Source organism: Haliotis cracherodii, unplaced genomic scaffold (assembly GCF_022045235.1).
Source record: "Haliotis cracherodii isolate W230 unplaced genomic scaffold, xgHalCrac1.p SCAF_33, whole genome shotgun sequence".
NCBI lineage: Eukaryota > Metazoa > Mollusca > Gastropoda > Lepetellida > Haliotidae > Haliotis > Haliotis cracherodii.
In genome coordinates, this window is record NW_027266290.1 from 3355739 (window position 1) to 3374012 (window position 18274).

Sequence of the window (18274 nt, forward strand, 5' to 3'; positions counted from 1 at the left end):
TCCAATCATCCCATCTTTGTATACTTGATCCTTATTAATTAGCTTCCTCATCATGTGTTCTCTGTCCATCATGTTCTTACACTATTATCCTTCTGTTGCCATTATTTAACCAACTCATAGTGGTAGTGGTTGTTGTCTAGGTGCCCCGGAGCACCCAGCCTAACCCTAGCTAGGCTAAGGGTAAGACCTTTCTTTCCTCTCCTTCTCTCTGGACCAAGGCTTATATAGCCAAGGTCATCTGACATTTAGTAAGTAATAAATATAAATGTAAACAGTAAATCATCAGTGACATACTTGCACATCTCGTTCAGGAAGGCAGACGGTCGATGTACACAAAAATGGGGATTAACAAATAGGATTAGCATCTTATAAATAACAGCAATTAAGTGTTTCAAGGCATATAGATATCATGGCTCCAGGGTAATGAGCCTTTGCAATGAAATGTTCTTCAGACAATTGGTGTCGTAAATCAGTCGCTATGACAGTATTCCAGTTATATCACGGCGTGTCAGCTCAATGTGGGAGGAAAGCCTGAAGTGATGCTGGTCTCAGACGTTTACCACTTCGAGGATGGGTATGGTGCTGACAAACCTAGAAACATAATTGGGGCGAACCAGGATTCGAAACCAAAATCATAGGTCTCTAGCATGTCCAAGGGATGCAACTCTGCACAGCGAATCGTGACACCTTAGACAACTGGGCCACCCATGCCCCCCAACTCATGCTAATCTCTCCCATGTATACAAATTGTTACTGTTAATCCTTCACCTATCATATATAATTCTGTACAATGTCCATATTAGCCAGGACAGCCTCTGTGGCCTTGTGGAAGAGCATCCGCCCAGAGAAAGGAAGGTCTGGTGTTCGATCCCTGGCCACATCATACCAAAAGAGGTTTAAAGATGGTACTTGTTGTTACCCTGTCTGGCGCTAGGCATTAAGGGGCTAAAACAAGCACTGGTCGGCTCGGAGTCAGTGTACTGTGTCTGGGTGGGGTATTCATGTTAAACTGCGGCATGGTATCTCAGTGAGCTAGCACTATAAATCGCCATCAGTCCGGACTGGTACAAGCAGCCACACACACACACATGCATGCACATCGCTATATAAGTGCAATAATCTTGGACGCAACGTTAAACCCCATTTCACCATTATACTGTCTTGCTTGACGACAGTACAAGGATCTATACCCAAACATTTCTATAATAGTATATTAACGAAGTTGTTATCCATAACTCATTTCTACTTTGTTATCCATCAAATAAAAAGAAATGCCCATCAAACAATACAAATCCATGTAAAGCAATCACAATAACATGAGCATGCTCTCATGTCCTCATTTTATTTATCATGCAAGAAGATTTTTCAATTTACAAAATGTAGAAGAAAAAGGTTGATTAAACATTTACATTTTTTATGATATTTGTTTGTTGTTTTATGTCACAGTGAGGAAGTAATTTCTGAGCTACATAATGACAGCCCGTATGTGATCAAGTCTGGGTCAGACAAACCAGTGGTTGATATTATGAGCAAAGTTCTACAGTCGACATGCTTCATATCAAATTTGGTGAGTGACAAACCGATTTAGTGTGGTATCAGGTCCTTATTTATCCTTATAAAAATTTGACAAACACATAGCATCAGTGCCATAACACGATGGCTAGAGATATCGTGACTCCACTAGATGTCAGTAGTATTCAGTAACACAAGGTTTTCAATGAATAAAATATGGCCAAAGTTTATAGAGCTGATGGTAGGGGGTATCTACATAGTCAAAGTTATTTTTACGAAACATGATACTATAACAGGGTCTTACCTTGACCAACAAAATTAAGGTACCAAGGTTCCTCCAATAATTAATTTCGAGGGTCTTTACAAAACAATATGAGGGTCCTATAAAGCAACGAAATTATAAAGTGTACTGTACTGTTAGATTTGATAATGACCGTATTTGACGTAATAAGCGCCCAGGGCGCTCTCAAAATTAGAAATAGGGGGCTCTTATTAGAATATAATTGTGGTGAGAAAAAAACCCAGAGTTGAAAGATCGTAAATTTCGTGGTTTATGCTGATAGCCTGAAATGATACAAAAGAAAAGTCTGTGCGTATCATACACGACAGATATATTTTCCAGAATTCAATTGCCCATAATTAAGGTTGCATATAACACACGAGTGCGTATTATACACGAATAAATAAGTCGTGTGTACATTGATCAATCAGAAGAGGTGCTGATAAGGATTGTTTACTAGCCAATATATAAGCAAATATCGCCGTGGGCGCTTATTAGAGCGGGTCGCTTATTACGTCGAATATGGTACTTAAATTACAGGACCTTCAAATTTTTTGTAAACAATTTGGTACTATAAATATTTTTTTTCTGCATCTATTCTATACATTTGTGCATAATGTAAACCCCTATTATATAACAGCCTAAGAACCAAAGTTTCTAATAAGTCATAGCTACTCACTGATTCTCTGGAGATGACAACTCCGCTGCTCCAGGTGTTGTACATATCACTGCACACAGCATCAATCATGCTTGGAAATGGACAAGAACTAATGCAGTGTACAAATATAACCTACCTGACAGTTGAGGAGCAGAACCACAGGAGAGGCCAATGTCAGTGGAGGAAGTCTAGAGGCTCTCCCAGATGCAAGAGTCCATTACCAGCATCAATATACCGCAGGACGAGCTCTGCTGTGGGGGAGGGGGTCTGAGTGCTGCAATCTCGTGTTAGATCATTGGGAGAGGGTTTGGAGGGGGTCTCTGTGTGTTAGTGTGGGGCTATCTGGTTTTAGCTCATTTGGGGGAGGGGTTTGGAGGGGGTATCTGTTGTGTCTTTGTTGGACAATCTGGTTTTTAGCTCTGGTTTGGGGCTAGTCTCTGTTGATATTGTGACCATTGACAGATAGACTGGGGCTAGTCTCTATTGATACTGTGACCATTGATAGACTGGGGCTAGTCTCTGTTGATACTGTGGCCATTGATAGACTGGGGCTAGTCTCTGTTGATACTGTGGCCATTGGTAGACTGGAGCTAGTCTCTGTTGATACGGTGTCATTGATAGACTGCAGCTAGTCTCTGATGATACTGTGGCCATTGATAGGCTGGAGCTAGTCTCTGTTGATACGGTGTCATTGATAGACTGCAGCTAGTCTCTGATGATACTGTGGCCATTGATAGACTGGAGCTTGACAGACAGACTGGGGTAATCTCTTAGGCAGTTAGAAGTTGAAAAAAACTTGAAACTTTTCTCCATGGATAACAACTTCTAATTTTTTTGTATAAAAAAATGTCATGTACACATAAAGACAGGGGTTAGTTTCTCTGATGATACAATAAAAATTGACAGTTACATGAGCTACAGTAGCCATAACAAGATTCTTATCTGGGATTCTGGGTTTTTGTCTCTTACTGTAAACATAGACAGATTCTAGCAATATATCTCTGGTAATACTGTAAACATCATAGATAGACTTTAGCAAGTCTCACAAATCAGATACTACATTCAACACTGTTTAGCAACCCCAATAATGATCAATACAAAAGGACAATAAGATGTGTGCCAATCACCAACTTGCTCTCTGAAACACACTGGCCTAATAAAGCCAGGACAAACTCTATGGAGAAGAAGGATGGTGCTCGCTAGATAATTACATCCACACTGATAAGCATTTTGTGATAATGAGGTTGGGTTAACTCTAAACCAAGTTACACAAAGTTCACCTTACAGCCCTGGTTCCACATACCAACTACAGCACCATAGCCTTCTCAATTCCAGCCCTGGTACTACATGTTATAACTGTGTGTATACAACTGCACCATAGCCTTCTCGCTTCCAGCCGTGGTGTTATATGTTATAACTGTGTGTATACAACAGCACCATAGCCTTCTCACTTCCAGCCCTGGTACTATATGTTATAACTGTGTGTATACAACAGCACCATAGCCTTCTCGCTTCCAGCCCTGGTACTATATGTTATAACTGTGTGTATACAACAGCACCATAGCCTTCTCACTTCCAGCCCTGGTACTATATGTTATAACTGTGTGTATACAACAGCACCATAGCCTTCTCAATTCCAGCCCTGGTACTATATGTTATAACTGTGTGTATACAACAGCACCATAGCCTTCTCACTTCCAGCCCTGGTACTATATGTTATAACTGTGTGTATACAACAGCACCATAGCCTTCTCACTTCCAGCCCTGGTACTATATGTTATAACTGTGTGTATACAACAGCACCATAGCCTTCTCACTTCCAGCCCTGGTACTATATGTTATAACTGTGTGTATACAACAGCACCATAGCCTTCTCGCTTCCAGCCCTGGTACTATATGTTATAACTGTGTGTATACAACAGCACCATAGCCTTCTCACTTCCAGCCCTGGTACTATATGTTATAACTGTGTGTATACAACAGCACCATAGCCTTCTCAATTCCAGCCCTGGTGTTATATGTTATAACTGTGTGTATACAACAGCACCATAGCCTTCTCACTTCCAGCCCTGGTACTATATGTTATAACTGTGTGTATACAACAGCACCATAGCCTTCTCACTTCCAGCCCTGGTACTATATGTTATAACTGTGTGTATACAACAGCACCATAGCCTTCTCGCTTCCAGCCCTGGTACTATATGTTATAACTGTGTGTATACAACAGCACCATAGCCTTCTCACTTCCAGCCCTGGTACTATATGTTATAACTGTGTGTATACAACAGCACCATAGCCTTCTCATTTCCAGCCCTGGTACTACATGTTATAACTTTGTGTATACAACAGCACCATAGCCTTCTTCCTTCCAGCCCTGGTACTATATGTTATAACTGTGTGTATACAACAGCACCATAGCCTTCTCAATTTCAGCCCTGGTACTATATGTTATAACTGTGTGTATACAACAGCACCATAGCCTTCTTCCTTCCAGCCCTGGTACTATATGTTATAACTGTGTGTATACAACAGCACCATAGCCTTCTCAATTCCAGCCCTGGTGTTATATGTTATAACTGTGTGTATACAACAGCACCATAGCCTTCTCACTTCCAGCCCTGGTACTACATGTTATAACTGTGTGTATACAACAGCACCATAGCCTTCTCAATTCCAGCCCTGGTACTATATGTTATAACTGTGTGTATACAACAGCACCATAGCCTTCTCAATTCCAGCCCTGGTACTATATGTTATAACTGTGTGTATACAACAGCACCATAGCCTTCTCACTTCCAGCCCTGGTACTATATGTTATAACTGTGTGTATACAACAGCACCATAGCCTTCTCACTTCCAGCCCTGGTACTATATGTTATAACTGTGTGTATACAACAGCACCATAGCCTTCTCGCTTCCAGCCCTGGTACTATATGTTATAACTGTGTGTATACAACAGCACCATAGCCTTCTCAATTCCAGCCCTGGTGTTATATGTTATAACTGTGTGTATACAACAGCACCATAGCCTTCTCACTTCCAGCCCTGGTACTACATGTTATAACTTTGTGTATACAACAGCACCATAGCCTTCTCAATTCCAGCCCTGGTACTATATGTTATAACTGTGTGTATACAACAGCACCATAGCCTTCTCACTTCCAGCCCTGGTACTATATGTTATAACTGTGTGTATACAACAGCACCATAGCCTTCTCACTTCCAGCCCTGGTACTATATGTTATAACTGTGTGTATACAACAGCACCATAGCCTTCTCGCTTCCAGCCCTGGTACTATATGTTATAACTGTGTGTATACAACAGCACCATAGCCTTCTCAATTCCAGCCCTGGTACTACATGTTATAACTGTGTGTATACAACAGCACCATAGCCTTCTCAATTCCAGCCCTGGTGTTATATGTTATAACTGTGTGTATACAACAGCACCATAGCCTTTTCAATTCCAGCCCTGGTACTACATGTTATAACTGTGTGTATACAACAGCAATATAGTCTGTTTACTTTCCAACTCTGGTACTATATGTTATAACTATGTGTATACAACAGCCACAGAGCCTTCTCACTTCCAACTCTGGTACTATATGTTATAACTGTGTGTATACAACAGCAATGTAACCTGTTCACTTTCTAAACCTGGTGCTATGTGTTATATCTGTGAGTATACAACAGCAATAACACCTGTTTACTTCCAGCCTTGGTGCTAAATGTTATAACACTAACTAAACAACAGCATAAAACCTGTTCACTTCCAGCCCTCATGCTACTTGCTATAACAGTGTATATACAACAGAATTAAAATATGTTCACTAAGCCATGATGCTATAAGTTATAACTGTGTGTTAAAACAGTGTTATAACCTGCATACGTTCAGCCCTTGTGCTATATGTTATAACAGTGTGTATACAACCACAAGAAAACCTGTTTACTTCCAACCATGGTGCTATATGTTATAACATTGTGTACACAACTCCAAGAAAACCTGTTTACTTAGAGCCTTGGTGCTAAATGTTATAACATTGTCTTAACAGCAATAAACATGTTTACTACAAGCCCTGGTGCTATATGTTATAACATTGTCTAAACAACAGCAATAAACAGAATAAAAAACTGTTCACTTCTAGCCATGGTGCTATATGTTATAACTGTGTGTTAAAACAGCATTATAACCTGTATACTTTCAGCCCTTGTGCTATATGTTATAACAGTGTGTATACAACAGCAAGAAAACCTGTTTACTTCCATCCCTGGTGCTTTATGTTATAACAGTGTGTATTTAACAGCAATAACCCCTTTTTACTTTCAGCCTTGGTGATAAATTTTATAACATTGTCTAAACAACAGCAATAAAACCTGTTCACTTCCCGCCCTGTTGCTATTTGCTATAACAGGGTGTATACAACAGAATAAAAATCTGTTCACTAAGCCATGGTGCTATAAGTTATAATTGTGTGTTAAAACAGTGTTATAACCTGCATACTTTCAGCCCTTGTGCTATATGTTATAACATTGTGTATATAACTCCAAGAAAACCTGTTTACTTAGAGCCTTGGTGCTAAATGTTATAACATTGTCTAAACAGCAATAAAACCTGATTACTTCCAGCCCTGGTGCTATATGTAAAAACAGTGTGTATACAACAGCAATAAAACCTGTTTACTACAAGCCCTGGTGCTATATGTTATAACATTGTCTAAACAACAGCAATAAAACCTGTTCACTTCCAGCCCTGGTACTATATGTTATAACATTGTGTATACAACAGCAATAACACCTGTTTACTTTCAGCCTTGGTGATAGATTTTATAACATTGTCTAAACAAAAGCAATAAAACTTGTTCACTACCAGCCCTGGTGCTATTTGCTATAACAGTGTGTATACAACAGAATAAAAATCTGTTCACTTCTAGCCATGTTGCTATATGTTATAACTGTGTGTTAACCTGTATACTTCCAGCCCTTGTGCTATATGTTATAACAGTTAGTATACAACAGCAACAAAACCTGTTCATTTCTAGCCCTGGTGATATATGTTTTAACAATGTGTATACAACAGCAATAAAATCTGTTCACTTCCAACACCGGTGCTATATGTTACAACTGTGTGTTAAAACAGCATTATAACCTGTTTACTTTCTAAACCTGGTGCCATAAGTTATAACAGTGTGTACACAGCAGCAACATAACCTGTTACACTTTCCAACCCTAGTGCTAGATGATAATATAAGTTATAGCAGGATCAGTCAGGTTACATCATGTACATGTACCCCGAGTGATCCTGCTACAACAAATATATCTTACTGACACGTTTTCATATGACTTTGTAAAAGAATTCAAAATTTGATAGAAAACAGCTGTTTGATTGAGGGTGGGGGGTGGGGGGGCAGTGAAATGGGGTTTAACGTCGCGTCCAAGATTATTGCACTTATATAGCGACGTGCATGTACGTGTGTGTGTTAGTGTGGCTGCTTGTACTAGTCCGGACTGATGCCAATTTATAGTGCTAGCTCACTGAGATACCATGCCGCAGTTTAACATGAATACCCCACTCAGACACAGTATACTGACTCCGAGTCGACTAGTCCTTGTTTTAGCCCCTTAATACCGAGTGCCAGACAGGGTAACAACAAGTACCATATTTTAACGTCTTCCGCTCTCCAGGCGGACGCTCTACCACTAGACCACTGAGGGGGTCTGTTCAATTGAGCTGAGGTTAACTTTTGCTATGTCACGTGACTTCCATTGACACGGAAAAAGCATGCAGCCTTTTGCTTTGAAGCAGGTATAAGGTATTTATTCTGTCTCTCTGAAATCCACAAGCAGCCTGTATTGCTCGTGGCGGGGTATAAGAGATTTATTCCCCCGCTGAGAAATTTATTACTCTCCAAGGCAGGTTGCACAGTATTTTATCAAGATCACGTGGACCAATCAGATCTAGTCATTTTGACATGGAGGTATGATAAATGTGGGTATGCAATAGCAATATCCTAAGTTATGACTTCGCCAAGATACAGATCCAGACAACCACAAGCTTCGTCCTGCACATCATTAGATATATATATATCAACTCAGGAATTACACACTTACATGCTGACATACCAATCCGTTCAACAGTAAACAGTAAACAATAAACAATATATGACTCTATACAACTGGGAGTACAGGGTTCAAGTCCTACATAATATATATATATATATATATATCATCTCAATGAGGTCTCCCATCCACCATATACCCCTCCTATATACACAACAAGTGTGTACGTGAATGTTTAAAGTGCAAGTCTCATGGGTGTATATATAGCTAGGCAGATTTGGATAAATCATAACATGATTAATGCAAATATTGTATTCAAACATCAAAAGTGGCACATAAATAAGGTTTACTGCACTTTTGTCCTGTCTATAAATTTCAAAGGCTGCAACAAAAATACCGCCTTTATATAGAAGAAGAAGAAGAAAAAGAAGAAAATTGTTTTATTAGAGTGTCACATGCTGCAGTACAAAATATATGGACATATAAACATTTCATTAAAAAACAGCACCCGGCCAGTTGGCCTACGAGACACTAATTAAGAGCCTCCATATATGGTCTTGGAGAAACCTCCAGTGCACAAGCTACCTCCAAAATGACACCCTGTAGTACTCTAGCGGGCAAGCCTCCCCTTTCAAGGTCATGGTCAGCTGCACGCGTTTTCATTCGGTCAGCTGCACACGTTTTCATTCTTTACCCTTTTTAACCCTTTCCACAATTAGCAATGACCATTTGCACACTGTACTTTCCTTGGTATGAGTGGGATTAAAGGATTAAAATATACTCTTTTATTTATTTCAACAATGGAAGTGTGACAAAGGACAATACATCACAAATTGAGTTCACTATTCGCTGAGAAAACTACAAGCAAAACATACTATTTCTTCAATTGCGTTCATTGTTCTAGTTTTGGTACTTTCATTTATTTTAATCTGAGACTTTTCATGCGTTTAAAATAATTGCCCACACCACTAAAATTGAATAGAAATATCTTACAATGTTAAATTGTCAAACTTTACATGCTAATCCTGTGTATCTCGAGTCAAGGATCATTGACGTCACATGTGATGCGTTCATGAGCGTTGGTTCACACAACATACCAGTCCATCAAACCAATCTAACATCTCTTGAATATGAGTACTTCTTCATATCTTTACCAACATATATGGTAGTCGCTTTTCTTTTGTTGATGAGTATATATACAACACAGGTCTCCCGAAACTAAGGAAAAATGACGTGTACATCTTAAACCACCTGTCAGGTTCAACCTAAGTCAAGTACATCAGAGGCCTTAATGCATCAATGTTGGCATTCTCATGATAGGACTGAACCATCGCCAGTGTTATTGCTCACAAGGAAGGGAGCTCAGGTTTGAAATGTTCCGTTTGAAGATGTATGGATTGGTTAGGTCTCTTCCTGAAGCATTGAGCTTGGGTGCATTCCACAAAGCAATCATAGCGATCAGGTTTTAATGACACACAATCAACAAGGTCATGCAATGGTGGGAGGGTGAAATGAATAACATCGTGTTCAAGATTATTGAACTTATATAGCGATGTACATGCACGTGTGTGTTTATTAATGCTGGTTTGACAGTGCTAGCATACTGAGAAACCATCCCATAGTTTCAAATGGATATCCCCTCACAGTATACTGATGACCAGTACTTCTATCTCCTTCATGCCAAGCACCAGGCAGGGTAACAACAAGTACCATTTATTGGGGTATGATGGAGCCTGCGACTGAACCACCAACCTTCCACTCTCCGGGGAGAGGCTCTATGCACTAGACCAGGAGGCGGTCTCAGGGCAGATACTCCATCCACTAAACCAGGAGGCAGTCTCAAGGCAGAGACTCCATCCGCTAGACCATGGAGGCGGTCTCCGGGCAGAGGCTCTATCCACTAGACCAGGAGGCGGCCTCAGGGCAGAGACTCCATCCACTAGACCAGGAGGCGGCCTCAGGGCAGAGACTCCATCCACTAAACAATGCAGGCGGTCTCCGGGCAGATACTCCATCCACTAGACCAGGAGGCAGTCTCCCAGGGCAGAGACTCTATCCACTAGACCAGGAGACGATCTCAGGGCAGAGACTCTATCCACTAGACCAGGAGACGATCTCAGGGCAGAGACTCTATCCACTAGACCACGCAGGCGGTCTCTGGGCAGAGACTCTATCCACAAGACCATGCAGGCGGTCTCCATGCAGAGACTCTATCCACTAGACCACAAGCAAGGAAGCACCTGATCCTCGTTATGTTCAAGAACAATATGAATTGTGTTCTCAGGACCTTTTCTATCTAAGCATTTCAACCAGCTGCATAAGAGCACCAGCGTTTTTTTTCCTTGGTTTGAAATCTATCAGTTTAGTTACGAAATAAGATAACTGAATAACCGGGAGTGAACATAGGCACACATGACTGCTCTGTCAGGGTTACCATATGACAAAAATCACACATGATAACACTGATCCCAGTTCATAATAAATGTCTAATGTAACGGAAAATACAATTCAAACTGTAAATAGTCATCTATGAATTAATCTCTTATAACAAAAGCTAAATTATTATAGTCCTTATTTTCATAAACTCAGAGGTATTCTAACATCAGAGCTCTAGATAACTTTTTGAGCAATTGAGTTTTTACTCGAAGGTTTCTATTTTATTTGGGTTATTACATTTTTCATTGGGTAACCAATATTTTTTCACTCATCTCTTCAACACTCTATTGGGTTTTCCCCAAAATGAGTAAACACTTTTAGATTTAAAAAATAATGAAATAATGTTTTAGATGTAATATAACGGTTCTAAATATAGGCTTGACTCGGAAAGTAAATTAGCTTGTAATTGTGTTTCGGAAATTAGCTCTGTTGTACGCATGCTGAAATAGCATCCTTGGGTATTTACACTAGCCATTTTCAAACAATTGAGTTTTCCATTTAATGCTTGCGTCTCTGTACACAAGTTAATTGAAAGTAATTGGGTTTTGAATAGTTTTGGGAGGTATTTTACGCAAATCCGCAGCTTATCTGTAGCTCTGCAACATGGCAACCAATACAATAATTCCTCTTCCTTTTTTTAGTCCTGTTATTAATGACATACAAGTCAGATCGACGAAGTCTTCAACTTAGTCATTTTTACAATAACATAATTAATTTGAATAGTAAAAACCCTAATTCCAATTGTGGATTTTTACTGACAATTGCAGACTTCTGAGAGGGATAAGTCACTGTAAAACAGCATTTGTTTCTGAAACCTTTATCGAAAGGGATGTATGTATTATATTCACAGTGAGTATCAGTCACATACAAATATGACACCCAAACATCGAAGTCATATGCGTAACACAAGCACAGATACTACCAGAACACATATGTCCCCTTGGGCTTATTCAAACAGTTAAAAGTAGGGGATAGCTGATGCTAAAAGTATTTCAATAAATATCATCTTGTGCTGGTTATTCGAATCCGTTAAAATAACAGTTTTAAAAATATTGAAATTTGTGACTATGTACTGTTTGAAAAGATCCGGAGATAATAATAACCATTAATAATAATAATGATAACCATTATTATTATTATTATTATTATTATTATTAATCCATTTATATAGCTGTACTCCATGCATCAGCATGTACTAAGCACATCATTATTACTCCAGTCAATGGACCAATGTGATATCTTTCCCAGCCCCCTGGGGAGTATCAACCATAACATGAACAGTGCAAAACTCCTAACCACAGAGCAGAAAGCTCACAGCACATAACATTATTAGTCCAGTGAATTGGATCAGCATGCAAGCCATTTACATTCTCAACTCCCTCGGGAGTATACGACCCAAAACGTCTCATCTAGTACCTGCCAATAGGCATGTATCTGGAAGAGATTAAGCAAACATATTGATGTAACCTTATCAACAAATATTCCTCTTAAGACAGAATTTAATCATCGCAAGAGCATATTATCAGACTTAAAACCTATGTGTGCAATCCATTTGCATTCTCAACTCCCTTGGGAGTATACAACTCAAAACGTCTCATCTAGGTACTTGGCGAATGGAATGTATCTGGAAGCCATTAAACGAACAGGTTGATGTAACTTTATCAGCAACTACTCCCCTTAAGATAGAACTTAAGCTCCTCAAGAACATATTCTCGGATTAAAGACTTATAAGAGATTAAGCAACACAAACCATGCCACCTATTCCAAATCTTAAATTCCAAAATTCTATATAAGCAACCCCTAAAGCCCCCTCTTGGGTTGCACACACAACTTTCGCCCCTTTCGGAAACACATTAAATGGCCTGGCCGGGCCCGTGTGCGATATACACATCAGTCGGAAAGCGTACGTTAAATCTCCAAAGTAAGTAAGTACAAACCATGCACAGCATCAATCTAGACAGGTCTAAAGAGCATCTAACTGAAATCTCAGTTTGGGTTAATTACACATAATGTCTAGAATCCTCCGATAATATGAAAAACATCTGAAACATCAACAGACACTTACTTGCAATTTCAGCGATCAGCAGCTCATTACAGGAGAATGAAGAAGCGATCTGATTTCACACTGACTAAGCCCACACATAAACACTGAAGTGCAGTGATCAGTCAATCAGCTGCTGTTGCATATATCTAGGAGCTATCAGTTGTAGAAATCTCTGACACCTGTCATTTACACAAGTTGCCACTTGGATGAGCACACCTACATCAATACTGAACATCCTCATTATACCATGGTCACCCGCCTCATTACAAGATGTTTTCCGGGATAATTCCTAGAAGGTTAAAACATGATTTTCAATGTTTGTTTTGTTGAGTGGTGCTTTGTTATTATGTTAATGAATTATCGTGATATTGTTATAAATCTGGGTTGTGATAGATCTGTCGTTTTGGGTATGATATGGTGCATTATAGCACCTCTGTGGTCTGGTGATAGAACGTCTGCCCAGAAAGCGGAAGATCGGGGTTCGATCATACCAAAAGACGTAAAAAGATAGTACTTGTTATCCTGCTTGGCACTTAACATTTAGGGAATAAAACAAGGACTGGTCAGCTCGGAGTCTGTCTACTGTGAGTGGGGTATTCATTTTAAATTGTGGCATGGTATCTCAGTGGGCTTGCTCTATAACATCAGCATTAGTCTGGACTAGTACATACACGTGCATACACATCGCTATATAAGTACAATAATATTGGACACGAAGTTTAACCCCACCCCACCTCACCTCACCCCACCCTCACCCCCCACCTCACCTCACCCCACCCTCACCCCCAACCTCACCTCACCTCACCTCACCTCACCTCACCTCACCTGGTGACAGTTGCCCGCAGATGCCTTGACAAGATTAGGGGCGGTTGGGGAGCCTAGTGGTTAAAGTGTTCGCTCGTCACGCCGAAGACCCGGGTTCGATTCCCGACATGGGTACAATGTGTGAAGCCCATTTCTGGTTTCCCCCGCCGTGATATTGCTGGGATATTGCTAAAGGCAGCGTAAAACCAAACTCACTCACTTGACAAGATTAAAAAGAATTATTTAAAAAAAATAATATACAAGATAAAGTGTCTCTGCCCTACGTTTGTAATAAAAGTGGATAAAATTGTAAAAATTAATTTGTTGTAGCCCATAGAAACCTGACGTGTGATATGACTTGAAGGCAACGTGAAACCCCATTTCACCCATCCCACCTATGGTGCATTCATGACACAATGGCAAGGTTCTTACAAACGATTGTTGAGGAAACAGTCCTGGGTAAAACACTGCCAATGCATTACTGGATGCCTGTAGTGTAGGTTAAACTTTTCACTTGCCAACTGTTACAGTTCCTGGACCTGTAGCCTAAGGCAACTTTCTGTGAGGATACATTGGTCATGGATTCGAAATATATATCCCTCTGGATACAGATTCTCAGACTGTCAGAACCATACCTGTGCCCCTGGCTTTCACCAAAGTAGAAACTGCCAAATATAGTGTTGTACCAAGTTCTGCTGAATGTCTAGTACATCAAAGTGTGCCCTTTGTGAAACTGTGTCCAATATGAAACTGTGCCCTATGTGAAACTGTGCACAAAATATGAAACTGGGCCCTATATGAAATTATGCCATTTGTGAAACTGTGCCCAATATGAAACTGGGCCCTATATGAAATTATGCCATTTGTGAAACTGTGCCCAATATGAAACTGGGCCCTATGTGAAACTGTGCACAAAATATGAAACTGTGCCCTATATGAAATTATGCCCTTTGTGAAACTGTGCCCAATATCAAACTGTGCCCTATATGAAACTGTGCCTTATGGAAACTGTGAAACTGTGCCTTTGTGAAAATGTGCTCTCTCTGAATCGCTGCCTTATGTGAATCAGTGCCCTATTTGTAACAGTACCCTTTGTGAAATGTGCCTTGTAGGAAATTACGCCCTTTGTAAAACTGTGCCCCATTTGAAACTATGCCCTATGTGAAACTGTGCCGTTTGTGAAACTGCGACACACAGACGGAATATACGACCCATTCAGGCCAATATTGAGTGAATGAGTATGGTTTTACGCCGCTTTTAGCAATATTCCAGCAATATCACAGGGACACCAGAAATGTATGTCAAGAAGAGATGTTTTCAATGTTTACCACTTTTGACAAGACTAACAATCTGTCACGATATGCTGCACATGATTTCCAAACTAAACACACTAATGCTGCATGAGACAAATTGTCCATCTTGAGTCAAGGATCTATGACGTCACATGTGATGCATTCAGTATGTCCGTTTTTGCATCGAACTAATCTAATATCTCTTGAATATGAGTACTGTATTCGACGTAATAAGCGCCCCACTCTAATAAGCGCCCACTGCGATATTTGCTAATATATTGGCTAGTGAACAATCCCAATTAGCACCCCTTCCGATTGATCAATGTACACAAGACCTATTTATTCGTGTATAATACGCACTCTTGTGTAATATGCACCCTCAATTATGGGCAATTAAATTCTGGAAAAATATATCTGTCGTATATAAATATTTCAGGCTGTCAGCATAAACCACTAAATTTATCTTTCAACTCTGTTGTTTTTCACCAAAATTATATTCTAATAAGAGCCCCCTATTTCTAATTTTGAGAGCGCCCTGGGCGCTTATTACGTTGAATACGGTAATTCTTCATATATTAACCAACATGTATGATATTCGCTTTTCTTTTGGCAGTCACAATATTATTAGATTATTATTAGATTATGATCACAAAATCCATTTAGTCGCCCCTTATGACCAGCATAGGTTGCCCAGAATCCTACTGGTCTAGTGCCCTTGTGCTGACAGTATGTTCGACATTGCGGTGATATTTATCCCCTGTCTGCTACATCTACCAGAATATCTGGGAGACGGACAGCTGACCCACCAGTCTGGACGAGGATGACAGCCGTAAGTTAGTTAATGCTGCAATATTTGTCAAAATCACTCTTTTGTGATAATCACAGCTGTAAATCAGGAATCACAGCGCCTTCATACTAAATCATTACACCAATGATAGAACCTCATCAAGCAACTCCTATTTGTGGAAATCCAAATTGGTTCATCTGAAAATGCAGTATTTCAGTCATATCACACATCAGTTCTATATAGGCTACAACAAATTACTTATTACAATTTCATCCACTTTTTTTACAAACTTGGGCAGACACATCTTTTATATTATTTTTTATAATTTATTTTTTTAAATCTTTTGAAGGCATCTACAGGCAACTGTCAGCGGATGTGATTCGTACAAAGTGAGGTGAGGTGAAATGGACTAGTTTGGCAAGGGTGGAAACTGGAATTTTAGTCACTTAACTCCCTTGCCTTGGGAAGATGGTTGAGAAGGTTTTTAACCAGAGCATAAAATATGCACATTAAATCTCCATAAACAAATAATTTGGAGTTTCTTGCATACAATTACCATATTCGACATAAGCACCCAGGGCGCTCTCAAAACTAGAAATAGGGGGCTCTTATTAGAATATTATTTTGGTTAAAAACAACAGGGTTAAAAGATCGTACATTTTGTGGTTTATGCTGACAGCCTGAAATGTTTATATACGACAGATATATTTTTCCAGAATCTAATTTCCCACAAATAAGGATGCATATAACACACGTATTATACATGAAAAGATAAGTCTTGTGTATATCTATCAATCGGAAGGGGTGCTTATTGGGATTGTTCCCTAGCCAATATATTAGCAAATATCGCCGTGGGCGCTTATTAGAGGGGGGCGCTTATTACGTCGAATACGGTAAGATTAAAACCCCAACAACATAACATCACTGTTGGTAATTACTCAATATAGCCTTATTATCTTCTGTATCTGTATTTCTTTACTGACTGAATGCAGTCATAATGTATGCATGGTGAGGTGAGGTGAAATTGGGTTTAACGTCGCATCCAAGATTATTGTACTTATATAGCGACGTGCATGTATGTGTGTGTGTTTGTGTGGCTGCTTGTACTAGTCTGGACTGATGCCTATTTATAGTGCTAGCTCACTGAGATACCATGCCGCAGTTTAACATGAGTACCCCACTCACACACAGTATACTGACTCCGAGCCGACCAGTCCTTGTTTAAGCCCCTTAATGCCAAGCGCCAGACAGGGTAACAACAACTACCATCTTTTAACGTCTTTTGGTATGACGTGGTCGGGGATCGAACGCCGGACCTTCCGCTCTCCGGGCGGACGCTCTACCACTAGACCACGGAGGCGGTCCAATGTAAGCATGGACTCTACTGCAGGGAATAATGAGAATGTGCGCTATGTGTGCCTTGTTGTAACTTAGACATGTTGCTTGGTTCGTTTGTTGTTTAACGCCACACTCAGTAATATGACAGCCACCTGTACATAATGGCATCTGTGCCAGACAATCAAATGATTGGCATTACGAGCATTGATCTACGCAAACTGGGATATGATGACATGCATCAACCGAGCCTGACCATCTGATCGCTGAAGATCTCAGATAAGAAGATACAACGTATATTGACTTTGATTATAATTTTAGCTGTAACAGTGACGGCCTATTATGTGAACACCAATAACGGAAATGGAGAGGGATATCACATAACACTGGATGAGATGGTAAGGGACTGTAAACCATCTCAGCACCTAATAAGGCAGCTTGAGATGTATACCCCCCAGGGAGCTGAGAATGAAATAGGACTCCAAACTGACAAGGCTGATGATAATATAGCCAATGAAACTTCACTGGGTAAATGCTGCAATATAAAGGGACAAAAAGTTACTATGGCAACGAGGCCAGCATTGTGGTAAAATAGCTATCAGCACATACCTGGCCAGGTACAAGGAGGTTTCTAACTCGACTCCACTCCAGAAAATAAAATAATTTGTTCCCTTTCCATTTAAGAATGACTGCTAGAAATAATTTGTGTTCACTTTGCAACTCAAACTGTCGCATAAAACGGATCCTAATTCGACGTAAATCTTGAAATTAATTCATCTCCAAATTGATACGACTGCTGACCCCTAATCAAAAAAAAAGACTAAAAATCTCCCCCACCCCATCCCCATTAGATTAACACATATCCTTACCTTAATCCAACGACAAATGCAAAGTTCATCATTGCAAACAAAGACCACTCATTTTTTGCATTTAATTCGCGCTCGCACTCAATATTTACAGCATGTTTAGTTAATCACAAGCCAAGCCGATGAATACACAAATCCTAGATAAGGAGTCAAACGGTCCAATAGATGGTGTTTACGATCAAGAAAAACGTGAATTTATTCAA

At 39.9% G+C, this 18274-nt stretch overlaps 1 protein-coding gene across 1 annotated transcript in view; it reads left to right on the plus strand.

The window, feature by feature from the left end:
* LOC139477341 (cell surface glycoprotein 1-like) overlaps nt 1-18274 on the plus strand; it is a 65057-nt gene that overhangs the window by 22158 nt on the left and 24625 nt on the right. The gene's annotated exons all lie outside the window — the stretch shown is intronic.